A 13,802-nucleotide genomic window follows, 5' to 3' on the forward strand; every position below is an offset into this window, starting at 1 on the left:
TGTGGAAAACTCATAACACTTCAAAGTGACAGTTTCTCTCTTAAAAGAAAATGAGCAACTGGGTCGATATCCTAGAATTTGAAATAACTGCAGAGCTTCTAAACAAAAAACTCATTGCAGAAATGGTAGGAGAGAATATAGTTTCGGCATATAGAAACGATGAAACCCAGTAATTCTGAGCCAGATATTTTGGCCGGAAATTCTCTGGCAGGCATTTACAAGTATGTCAATTAATGTGGTCAACTTCAGAGATACAACAAATTCAAAAATATGCTATCTCAGGTACCAGGGGTACACTGATGTTAGCTTATTTATAAATGTGATTTATTACATAGGCTCTAAAGACCATGAATTCTCTAAGTCTCTCTGTACATGTGTGTATGCACACACTTGCATGTTGCTGTCCTGCTTATCATTTTGGAGCCTGTTAGCAAATTTCAGTCAAATCAGATAAGCAGCTGTGGTTTCCTCTACTTTGACAAAAGAAGATAAGAAAACCCCAGACAGTGCCACCACTGAGAGAAAAGCTGAAGGCCATCCTATTGGGACACTATAGAAAGACACTACATGAATTTCTCAAGAGCAATAACATCTCCGTCAGTGCATGTCCCTTAAGGGATATCAGAAAACCCAGGCAATGAAGCTCAGAGATAAGCAGTAACCAGTCTTACTAGCTTTGCTGCTCATACTAATTCCTTCACTTATTATTATAATAACAAGTATGTGTATCTATAAATAACATTAGAGTGTAGGCACTCTACTTACTAAGGGCTATACAAATATATATAAAAGTATTTTTCCTGCCCTACATAAGTTGCCATTCCCCTCAGTGAGGTTGGAAAAAAACCCCACAAAGAATCATAAGCAACCTCCACACACTTGGGAGATACTCAGGTGCACCTTTCACAAAGATGATACATTTGGGTGAGAATAGTGTTTTGATCCCCAGAGCCAGTCCAGTGTATGCAGAACAGGAGACTGCTTTAGTTCCCTCCTGGCTGTGCACTATTAACTGCTATGCAGTGGGGTTAGCTGAAGGCTAAGCTTAGTAGCTGATACACTGCCTGCACCTTATCAATAAGTATTTTTGATAACTCTAATTCACCAGAACTCCTAGGAGAGAGGGTATCAATGACAAGTATATCACGATCATGTATTTTCCTCTCATTCTGCAAGTAAAAGCCGAGACTCTCAAAATGATCGCAATGAATCTATACACTGGAGCTATGTAATTATTTTGGAGGTTTTTCTAATCGAAGTTTTTCAGACTTTATTAACTGAACTTGCAGACTATAAAAAGGGAATAAAAATAACACAACCACTCACTGTAGACTGTATTGGAAGTCACAGATCACAGTAATAAAGAGGATTTTAGGCATACAAAGTTTTTGCTTCTCTTTCGCTAGATAAATCACACATGGACAGATGGGTTGCATTTGCTATTTGTTTTGTTATAGAGCTCACACATTTCTTTACCTCATTACCCATTGGTTGCAATGTAACAAATATTCATAATTTTTATTTCTATAAAGATTTTCTATTAAGATGGTATGGATATAGAGGGAGGAAACAGTTGACATAAAAAGATACATTTCTGTATCTAAATCACCTAAAGTAAATTCAGGTAATTAATAAAAGGCGAATTTGCTCTATAATACACAGCGCTTTTAATTAACATTAATAGGTACTCTATGTAAAGTGGTAAAAACATAATAAGACCATATCTATGCAGCATTCAGAGTAGCTCTAAGTTAGAGAAACTTGCATTAGCAAGAAATCAGTCTGCTTAGGGCTGATTGTTTAAATTATTAATATATACATATTGCCATGACTAAATTGCCAAGTAATATGTTCTAAGGTAAATTAAACATACTGAGAGAAATCTTGGCCTTGCCTTCCTTGTCTGTGGAAGTTTCTTCAACTAACTTCAATAGTCCAGAACTTGACCTTCAAGTAAGGATGATCATGTCTCAGTACATCTGTGTTTACAGTAGCAATATAAAGAAAATGATGCTAACCGGTAACAATGACTTAAGACCCAATTGGTACTTATGCCTCTAAAAGAAACTTGTATGTTACATTAAGAATTAACTGATTACTGCTCTACAACATTTCCTGTGCTTTGAGGCAAGCTAATTAGTTTTTAAAATTTTAGTTTAAATTGTTTTAGTTTAAACAGTTTTAAACAAATTAGTTTTCTCTGTCTCTGGAGACATTCAAAACCAGTCTGGACCCCTTCTTGTGCAACCTGCTCTAGGAGGACCTGCTTTGGCAGGGGGTTTGGACTAGATGATCTTCAGAGGTCCCTTACAACCCCATATCATTCTATGATTCTGTGAAAAGCATTAAATTGTGCTAGAAGGTTACATTTTTGCCTATGTGTTTTAGAGCTATTGGCATTTTATTCTAATTCATCATGGAAAACTAGAACAGAAAAATGCTGGTTTCAATCAAGCCAATGCATCATAATTATTTTCTGATAGACAGGATGCCTGATTACAATTTATGCTGTATCTTGCTAATTTCTGAAAGATTCTTTAAAAGTGATTTTTTTACCTTCCAGCATGTAAGTATAGGTGGGTGATACTAACCCTACCTTATAGGTTTCTTCTGCCAGTGAAGTCCTAATTGGCTTTGGAATCTCCTTCTGTTATTTGACAGTGGTGGGTTTTTCGGTTGGTTAGGGTTTTTTTGCTGGTGTTTTGCTTTTTTTTCCTTTCTTTGTTTTTTTCCACAAATTCTTTTTTTTTTTTTTTTTTTTTTTGTCAGGGTGCTGTCAATGGAACATAGGAATACTAGTAAATTGGATCATTAGCAAAGAAATAAGAATATTTTATTTCACTGCACAAAGTACTATTTTCTTGATACATTCTTTCAGAATCTAAGAATTACTTAGATTTGAAAATAATGCAAAAGTCCTTGATCTATTCAATTACAGTCTTTTGAGTCAAATGCCAAAAAATGACTGTTTAAATATTATTTAGAACAAGATTTAATAAATAAGGAAAGAGTATCCAGAGAGTAATACCAAGTAGTTGAAAACAGCTGAAATAAAAAAATCCTTTCTGTTCTCCAAGTGTCTTTTGATGTTCTCTTCTATTTATTTCCCTTTGTTATGGATACATAATTGTGCATGCACTCACAGTCACTCCAGTGAGACTGTGATTTTAACCGCAAGCTCCAGTCCAGAAAAGCATTCAAGTGCTTTGAGTATCACCAAAATCAATGGTGGATTACTTGCACAACCAAAAAGCATGCGTTTACACTTCTGCCTGAATCAACTGCATAGTTTATAACCATCTAGACATTGTAAAGAAGATAGGTAAAAATGTCAACAATTGGAGTGTCCTGCCCTCTTCTTGATCAGATACCACTCTTAGATGCATTTAAAACCTTGGAAAATTAAGCCATCCGAGACAAAAGAATGACTTAGTTTTCTAAGCATGGACACTTCACACTCTGAAGAGAGACTTATTGTAGCATGGGCACTCAATCTTCTCTCAAAGAGGCACATGATCCTACAGAAATCCGTCCTAGCTACCAGCCACCGAAACTTTTTATTTCCACATGCAAAGTTCAACATTTTTACCCTGTAATGGGACCCTAAGTCACTCAGAGCTCTAAAGTAAGCCTATCTAGATCTTGTTTTTACACTTATTTCCTCACAGATAGCAAAAAAAAAAAAAAAATCCAGATTTTTTTTTAGAATCTAAACCATAATACTGGCAAACTTATGTTTTAGGTTTTAAATAGAGAGACTTTGAAGCAACATGGTGAGAAAGAATATGAGGAAGTGAAGCAGGTTTAGAATCAGTTCTCCCTGGGTGCAGTGTGTCCTTGCAGGTGAGTACTTATATCTAAGCCTTGCTTCAGTAAATTCTGTGATTTCCTGAAGAGCAAACAGCACTGCTTATTTTCTGGGGAGCAGCCAAGAACATTGTAGGCAGAAAAGCTCCCACGAAACAGATGTCACAGGAGAAGCAGGTAGAAAAGATGAAGAGGGGAATCACCGCACAGAGGGCCAGACATCAGAAGATGAGGGACAGGGAGCTTCTTAGGAACCAGAGGATATTGTGCAATCTTCTCATGAAGCATTTCAAGACAACATGGATGCTCTTCTCTTGAAGTCATATAACATAGTAGAGAACATATAGAGAAAAATGCTACCCATCAAAGGCTCCCTGGAAAGGTAGCAAGCATATGCATTGGGCATGGAGCTTCTTAAGAATAGGACAAAGAGATGATTTGCCCCATAATTAATCTCTGGCAATGAGGAGTGAATATAGCATAGGCTCAGAACTAGGAAAAGAGGTGCTATGTACCCTGGAATTTGGAAGATAACAGGATCAGGATACTGAGACATAACACCACAAATAAATATTGTGAGGAAACAGACTGGAAAAGAGTTGAGATTGTCATAATAGACAAGATGATGAAAAAGCTATATAAGGAAGCTGCATGCAGAGCTAATGGGTATTGGGCATGGGAACTGGGGATACCACTTCCACCAGTGAGCAAAAAATAGGAGTTGGGAACGGAGAATGATTTTATTCTTAAAAAGCATTTCCCAAAGAACAGAGAATATAACCTGTGGGTGAACAGGATTGTGGAAGAAGCAGAGACCAGAAGAAAGAATAAAAGAAACAGGAACACTGGCAGGTGAAGGCCCCTGAGCAAGTCCTAACGACCCATAAACAGTGCCTGTTGGCCAGACTGATTGAGGGGACCAATTGAGGGAATTTTGCCCGCCTGGCAGTTGGGGGGTTGCAGGGGCATGTCAGTTGGGAAAGAAGATGCAATAGTACTATATAAGATGCGTGATTGTTGTAATAAATGATTGTGGTTGCATCTCCAACCAGGGTCCGTGCCTTCATATGCTACAATAACCTAAGACTCTCAGCTCATAACATTCCTACTTTAAATTGCCTTGCTACGTCTGACTAGGAGAATAGTTCACCCTTACAGAGGATGAAGAGTTACTACTGCTATCTGCCATATTTACTCTGTTAGCCTGAGTGGCAGATGTCCAACTGTGCAACTAAATCAAAGACTGATATTGAGTGTAATGTGGATCACTTGCTGAACTTTACTCATTTGAAAATTATATTCTCACTGTACTCTTTGTTTTAATTGAAAAGGTTGGAAAGTAAAGAACGACAAAGATGTAACATCATACATTAAGGATATGACACAGTTGCTTCTATATGACTTTATGTAGAACACAACTCAGAATTTGTGAGCATCAGAAATTGCAAAGGCAACAGATTTTGCTCAAAATTGTAAGGTTTTACTGTTAACAGCCAATGAAAGGATTTGGGCTAACTCAACATAAAAAAATGTCCTTTTATAAACTTGTGACTAATTCTGAAAAAGAAGTAAGCTGCAAAACAAACAACAACAAAACGATAAGAAGAAATACAAATATCCTTTAACGCACATTAACTTACTACTGGAAGGAAAAGCCTGGACTCCTCCTTCCCATACCCAACAGCTCTTCTCCATCATGTGTGCACATACCGACCTCATCCTCAGAGTAGCAGCCTCCCTGTCCTGTGCAGCACCACATCAAGGGTCACGTCGAGGTTGCGGGTTTTGATGGGTTGGGGCCTTTCTTGGTGCAAACTTAGAGGGTACCAATGAACATTGGCATTGGCATTCAGACCCCAGTGAACTGACATTGGCATTCAAACCCCAGGTGCTGCAGAGCCACAGGGAATATGACCAGTGCAATCAGATAAGTCCTAAGAAGGAGCCATAAATATGAACTATACAGGTCTGACAGGGTTAGCTCTAGAAGTGCTGATAACCAGTGACTCTGTAGTAAAACAAAAAATATATCTGAAGGAAGAGTGACAAATTTAAGATGACATGAGAGGGGAAAAAGATGATATGCTATGAGGTTGCTCTCCTCTTCCCCACTTTCCATCACTCAAAAAGATCAAGAAGTGAAGAGGAAATAAAAGCACTTCACAAGAGTTATAAGATATTTTTATGAGAATATATCATTCGCTGTAAGAGAACCTGGTAGTGTTGTGCCCCTTCCCATTCGGGGCTCAGTTTAAATGCATTCAAATTACCAGCCTCACTTGAAATGCAGCGGAGACCTATAGAGTTATTACTGTCCTACACCATGACATTGCAAAATACGGCAGTACCTCCTAGGGAGGCCTACCTATTTCATTATGAAGTTGTACTTAATTTACTGCCCCTTACCAGCCACAAATCTAATTTGTCACCATAGTTCCCAAGGTTCCTGCCTTCCACTGAGATTGCGCCACTTTCCCACAGTCTGCATTTTCAAGAGATGAATCTCATTTTGTTGTTTTCCTGCCCATCTTTCTGATCTCCCCAAATACTTTTTATGGTGTTTTGCCCTCAGCAATATTTTCAATGAGTCTAGATTCAGTATCGTTCTGGGATTTCATTCAAAATGTCCTGTCTTTTCCCAGTCTTTCAAAAAGATATCAAATAAGACTTATTAATATGAAATTTTGTATAAGTTAAACATTCTTTCCTTTCCTAAACTTTTTTCCATCCTTTCCTAAACTGCCTTTCTGTTACTTCTGCCTTTTGTTTTCAGTATGCAAATATGAGAACATTCTTCATTGGTATGCCAGGGTCATATGAAATAGAAATACCATACAAATAGTAATGTCCATGAAAAAGAAACCTAAAGTTATGTAAAGTATTCCGAGAAAAAAAATTTCAAGGTATTTCCTCTTTAATTAAAAAATTGTTGCTGTTATTCCAAAAGTTTAATAAGCAGTAAAACTGCACCATAAGCTTACTAGGGAAAATTAAGGTTTTACCCCAGAGATGATCACATATTTTTGTTTTCCTATTTGTTCCATTACCTTCTTAAGGAAGGAAGGGGAAAATATAAATCATACATCTCAGTATTTTTTTTTATTTGAATATCCCAGCATTTCAATTTTTTAATATCTATTTTACCCTTTAAAGTTTACCTCAGTATTCTGCTTCTCTGTTACTTTTTGAATATGTTTCACAGTAATTCTATACACTTGTTATCTGGTTGTCTCAGTATCATAAAATCTATGTCATCCAGATCTGCATGTCTTCAAATTTTCGACACCTTCAGATCCTTTCTTATCTGTTGTTAACCAATATTTTACAATAGGTCTCCATATTTCACCCTAGCTGCCTAAAACCCTTTTCACGCCATCTCCTTCCTCAGCAGCAAAGATGGATTAAAAGAAGAGAAGAGGGAGAGGGAGAGGAGAGTAGAAGAAAGGAAAGAAGAGAAGAGGGAGAGGGAGAGGGAGAGGGAGAGGAGAGTAGAAGAAATATTAGATATTCAGTAATTTTAAGGTCAGAGTTACTGACTCATCAGTCAACACATAATTTCTGAATCAGTGCCCATTATGAAAACTGAGACAGTAGTATCTGATCTGTATTTTTAATGTTGTAATCAATTTGATATATAAAAACCATCTTGAACTCCATTATTTTTCTTTATTCATCTTATAATAATAAACCATCCTCTTCACGTCCCCCCCATCACCGCGAGGAAGACAATTGGGGGAGGGATTTAATACTACCTAAATCATATCCGAACCATAACTATATATATGGTATTAATTATATGGTATGCTACAAAAGCTCAACGCTTCCCTTACCTCCTCTCACTCAATGAGAAACTGCTACTTTCCACTGCAGTAAGATTTGAACCTAGATTCCAACCAGGCACTGTGAAGCCCTTCTCATGGAAACCTGAAGAAGATCAGATGAGCTCTGACAAGAGGCTTAGCTTCAAGTTCCTTAACACTCACAAACTAGTGACTGAAATATACCTCTTTCACGCACACACAAAAGTTGAAAACAGTTTGTTATCACACAACTTCAGAGTACATGCAAACTCTAAAAGAGCTGCAACTCTATGATTATCCAACATCATATATCCAGGAGCATGTCTACTGTACCAGCTAGCTTTAAAGAGAGGGAGAGATATAAGACTTGTTAGTTCCCCTGATAAAACTACAGCTAGTGTAACTCAGAGTAAATGAACACTTAAGCTTTCATTTTCTTAGAAAACTTATAGTCACTATCCCAAAAGTAATGTTGAAACTTTACTCTATATGAGTAATGTTGAAACTTTATATGAGCTGATTCAATATTACATACTAGTAGTCCACTAGGTTTTTTTAGGTTTGGAGTTATCACTCTTATTTATTGTTGCTTTGCTTTTCATAGAAGGTGTCAGTGAAGATTACCACTCGCATCTCTGCTTGTAATATCATTGAAATGTGCTGGTATAAGGATTTATCCCATATATCCCATACTTTAATGATAGCCCTAAATACTGGCCTTTGCAATCCATCTCTGTCACATATAACTGACAAGTTAAGTATAAAGCAGCAGTCCTAGTACTGCATGGGACTGCCTTTTTAATGTAGTAGGAAAAATAGAAATTATTGTGAACTAGATGTACAAATTCCATTAAAAAAAAGTTCACACTGAGATTTTTTTTTTAAACTTTTTACTCAACTAGTAGCTTAGGAAAAACAAACAATTTAAACTCAAAAGCAAAATCCCCCCAAACCCATCTGTTTTCCATAAGAGTTTTTCATATTTACACATATGCTTTGCTCCTGAATGCCAGCTTTTGGCTCAAAGTGATTTTTTTTTAAAGCCAGGCTGTAAACATGCATTCAAACACAGAAACACTGAGGAGAGTGTTGTCTCATCCTCACATGACCCCAGAAATTGTGAGGAAATGTCAATGGAAGCAGGAACTACTGCAGTCCCAAATAGATGATAAAGCTGTAAATAAGCTTTTGAATAGCCATGATCATAGCACTCCTGGCTTTTAGCTTTCAGTCTTACCCTTTTGTATTTTTTTAAATTGTTTTGAATAACAGCAACATTTTTCCATTTATTTTTTTCATGGTTGTGAATGCTTACTCAAACCAGGTAGCAACTACTCTTAATTACAAGGAGAAGGGAAGAGAGATGGACCAGAATTTCTGGTTTAAAGACTGAGTACAGTATTAGGTACACAGTGTCATCTAGAGGCCAAAGAGCTCTTTATAATAAGTTTTAGAATGAGGGGCTAAGTTTTGCCCCCCACTTTACTGACCAACATTTATGTCCCCTTGACTTGTCACATAAATTATCTCTAGAGACATCTTGCGCTGAAGACCTACTGCAGTTATTCTAAATATCTGTGTCAACACCTACAGATTAGTGTAGGAGTGTTTCAGTGTAAAATGCACATAAGTGAATGGATTTGTATGTGACTAAGTTTCTAGGGACAACACCAGCCTCATGAACTCTTTTCTCCTTAACATTTCCAAGAAAAGCTGTCAGCACAGGGAAGAGCCGCTGTTTGTGACTGAGAATAAGCAAAGACAATTTAATTTGGATACATTTGTATTTGCACTGGGACAGATGGTTCAACTTTACAGTTTAAACTGTCAAGCCATGTCACCTTTGACAGTTTTCTAGAAACATCATATAAACCAAACTTTCAGTGCCTAAGACATAATATATCTAGAAAGAACTTCTCCATCATTATTACTATGAGGAAAACACATTTTTCAAGAGAAAAAAATCCCATGTTATGCAAGAGAAAATCATGTTTTTGAGAACACCTGCCACACAGAGGAGTCTGATCTAATAACCCAAGAAGAACATGAAATATGTGTGTCAGCCCTGATATGAATTCATGAAAACCTACAAAAAAAGCTGAGTTTGCACTCTACATGTAAGATGGCGTACTTCTCATGTGTGTGCCTGTCCTAGTCTATTATTTCCAGCAGAGTATTCTCTACTTGAATATACACAACAAAGCAGAACCCATCGGCCAGTTATTGTCCAACACAGAGATAGACAGAGCTCTTAGTGCAAACAAAGTCTAAATAGATTAGTTTCACACAAAGAGAAAAAACATTGGCATAAAGGAAATTGTGCACATAGAAAGATTTTAGACTTGATACAGGCTTTGGATGGTCTGATTTCTGCTGAAAAAAAAGCCAGTTGTATGCATGCGGTAAAAGAGTGTGCACGCAAACTGACATTCTGGAGGTAGTACAGGCTCCATCAGTCCTGGTCAACAGACAGCAAAAATGGTAGAGCATTGCGCCGAATCAGAAAAATCTCTTAATGCACATGCGTACACTCTTGGGAAGAAAGAGGAAGAGGTGAGTCAGATACGTTTTATTCCTTCTGAGCTCTGAATTGTTACAGCTACCTGCATCTGTAGGATGCAGATGAAGGATGCAGTTCACCTGTAATGAATGAACCAAGTTTGGTATAGCTTCTTCCAGGAACATTGTGGTCCAATCCACATTTATGAGAGACAGTGTCTAGCAACAAAACAGCACAGTTAATCTGGGAATTTAGGAACCTGCAAGAGCTAAGGCATTCTCTGTTACCAATAACATCAATGTAATTCCTTTTACCCTAGTGAAAACGTAGTTCAGTTTCTCCTCCAATCTAAAATGAATATTACCAATGCTGTACCTTCTTGCAACTTGGATTAAATCCTATTTATATATTCTTTTATACTCCTAATAACATCTCTGATAGTCAAAAGTAAGTAGCAATTAAAGCCTAAGCATATATAGTTCCATAATACTTTTCCACCTGCTATTCAAATCAACTGGAAAGAAGGAAAAAAAAAAAAAGAAAAGTGGGAGAAAAACAAATTACAAGTCATTTATCTGCTATTTCTCCCTGTATTTAGAGTTCACTAAACACTGGTTTCTGCAAGAATTCTCTGTGCTGGAAGAAGAAAACACCTACTTGACTGTCAATTCTTAAGTTCAACAACGCAGCCTGCTGTTGATATAAACATTATAAATATTGAATATATACCAGTTTTTTAAAAAATCCACTGCTATACTAGAAAAATAATCTGAATCCGAAAAATGTTTAAAAGTAATAAGAGTCACTGGAAAGAACAGGAATATATATTCCAACTTAAAGCATGGAAACAAGAAACAGTGAGTACATTAGTCTTCCCCACCATCCCCAAAAGTACAATGAATTTTAATGTAAAGTGTTATATTTTTAAGAAATAAAGTGCTAAATAGAATTATTTATACAAGTAGAGACTGTACAGCCAGCATTTCACTGAAAACCCACACCTCCAAAAAGTGCAATGGCGCTAACACTTCATGCATGTGTAGAGTGGAGCTGTGTTGTGTGCTCAGCACACAAAAAATGGTGATTAGATGGTTGCTAAATCAGTCTGAAAACCTACCATTTCATAAACTAACTGAAGTAAATCAATGACACATAGATAAATATGACCTTTGCAACAAATGCAGTCACCCAGGGCAACTTTCTCACTGGCTTATTGTTTCTTATACTGACTAGTTTATGCAACACTTAATAATTATGGCTGGTTTCTTTCCCACAAGGTCAAACAAAATCAGAATCCTTTCTTATGATCTCTTTCAGGAGAAATTGTACCCCTTGCATTTCTTCATGATAGGTAAAACATAGGTAATATATGTCCACAAATTTTTGCAGCTGAACACCTTATCTCAGGTTGATAACTCTTGAAATTTTTTTCAGTGAAGTTAGTTGACTAGAATAAAATTTGTTTTGAGTGAAAAACCAACATAAGCCAGAGAATAAAAAGTTTCCATCTTCAGATGTCAACAAATTTCCAGAAAAATTAAATTTGGTCCAGCTTAACCAAGAAGGTATTACAGGAGCTTGCACAGAAATCTTTTTGGTGTGGACAGAATTGTCATCAGTAACCAAACTGAAAAGTTTGGAAAAAAATCTTTGTTTCTCTTTAAGGAAAACTTTCCATACTTTCCGTTATTTTGCTTAAGAGTATTACTGTATAATTCAGCCAAAAATGAACAATAATCTTTGAAAAGATATGTGGTGATCGGATAGGTTATTTTATCTTTTCTCTGTTTCCATGCTGAAAGTCCATTTCCACTTGAGCTGGGTACCCAAGCAGTTCTCAAAATACCACTACTGCTTCTTTTCATCTTTCCCTATAAGAAGTTTGAAAGAAGTGTGACTATGTGAATTTTGAATACGTTGAGTGAAATTCAAAATAACCCTTCTCCTAAGAACAGTAGTGTAAAATTAGTCAATTCGCTTTGGTATATTTTATATTCCTGAGTAGCTTTGACTACTGAGTAAAAGAATACTTTCCAGCAAACCTTAACTCTCACTTTAAAACCAATGTGTTCTCACTCCATCTTTAAAAAACAGAGTCTTTAATGACTGAGAACTCATAGCTTAAGGAAGGACAGTCAATTTGTCTATATAAAAGGAGGATCATGTTTTGTACTGTGGAGAGGATTTCCTCTTCACTTAAATTTGATACCTTTAGGATTTACACTTCACAAATTCAAATTACAAACGTCATACCCCAGTAGTTTACTAAATGGTTGGTCTCTGACATTAATAAGAGAGATCTAACATTAGACAAACTGGAGTACTTTTCAAGTTTATTAGTATTTATACATTAATTTTAGAATGACATTTTGAATTACTCCTATGCATCAAATAGAGACTTTATTCTTCTCCTTCCCTGTATATGATGAGGCCAGAGCACTATTAAAGCCCATCTTTAGTTCATTATTTAAAGTTGCCATTTGGAAAAGTGTCTTTGACAAGTACTATTAGGTCTCTTCTCATAGAAATAAGACTTCTTTCTCATGATTTGTAGATTAAACCTGAAAAGAATCCATGACACAAAGAATTAGATGTATTTACAGATGGCAAGATTTGGGTTTGGGTTTTTTTTCATGTAAGAAATTTTGTCAAGAGTTTCTTCAATATTTTCTTCTGTAACTGGATAGAAAATGCTCCTGAGAATTCAGCTTGTATGCATGAGAAACTCATAGTTCTTCAGCATATTTTAAAGCAACATTCAGAAAAGAAAAACAAAAGCTATTTAAAGCACAGAGATTAAATCAGGGTGTGCACAGCAAAATTCTTTTGTCTCTCAAAAGAGCAATTCAGAGAGATGATTAATGGTTGCATGTAAAGGGCATTGAGGAAACATTACTAGAAAATATCTCCATTCCAAAAATATCTATTTTCCAGCTCTCCAAGCAGACTATTATATACTATAGGTAATTGAAAGTAAAGTAATAAGATTCACAGAATGTCTGATATTTCTATTTTATATCTGAACACTTAAGGGTTTACAATACCCATAACATTGTGTCTACAGTATATAATCAACCACTGGCATTCTCAGTTGGTCATCCATGTATTTTAAAAATTATTCATCACAACTAGTTTTCTAATAATTTATGGGTTCAGAGCAGAATTCCAATCTGACTTAGCTGCCGCAGTTCACAGACCAGGATATTTGTTTCAACTGTATAAAAAGTTCAGTTTGCATTAATACACTAGGGTAAAATTACAGGGAAAATGCCAGTTCTTCTGATGCTTCTGCTCTGGGAGGGTAACACAGCAGAGCAGACAAAGGCAACTGAAGATACTTAAACTCTTCAGCTGAAACAGGCAACAGAACAAGCAGTTGGAAATGGACAGTTCTCTGATTAGTTTCCTGATAATGGAAAGAAACAGTCCTTTCTCATATATCCTTTATTGAGAAGATGCTTTGAATACAAATTACAAAAGGATGTTTTTCCACAGTTAACTAAGAATGGTAAGTTAAAGTTGAACATTGACTTTATTCTCCAAGATGTGACGATAGTAAAAGTCTTATCTGCTACCTGCAATATTTGACAAAAATGTCATATTTTTTTTTACAGTTGAATACTCTTAGAAGACTTATTTTTCCCAATAGTGTCTGTCAAGTCAGATCTCAGCACCTTTACAAATTGCATTAGAAG

This window comes from Calidris pugnax, unplaced genomic scaffold (assembly GCF_001431845.1).
Source record: "Calidris pugnax isolate Ruff unplaced genomic scaffold, ASM143184v1 scaffold13, whole genome shotgun sequence".
NCBI lineage: Eukaryota > Metazoa > Chordata > Aves > Charadriiformes > Scolopacidae > Calidris > Calidris pugnax.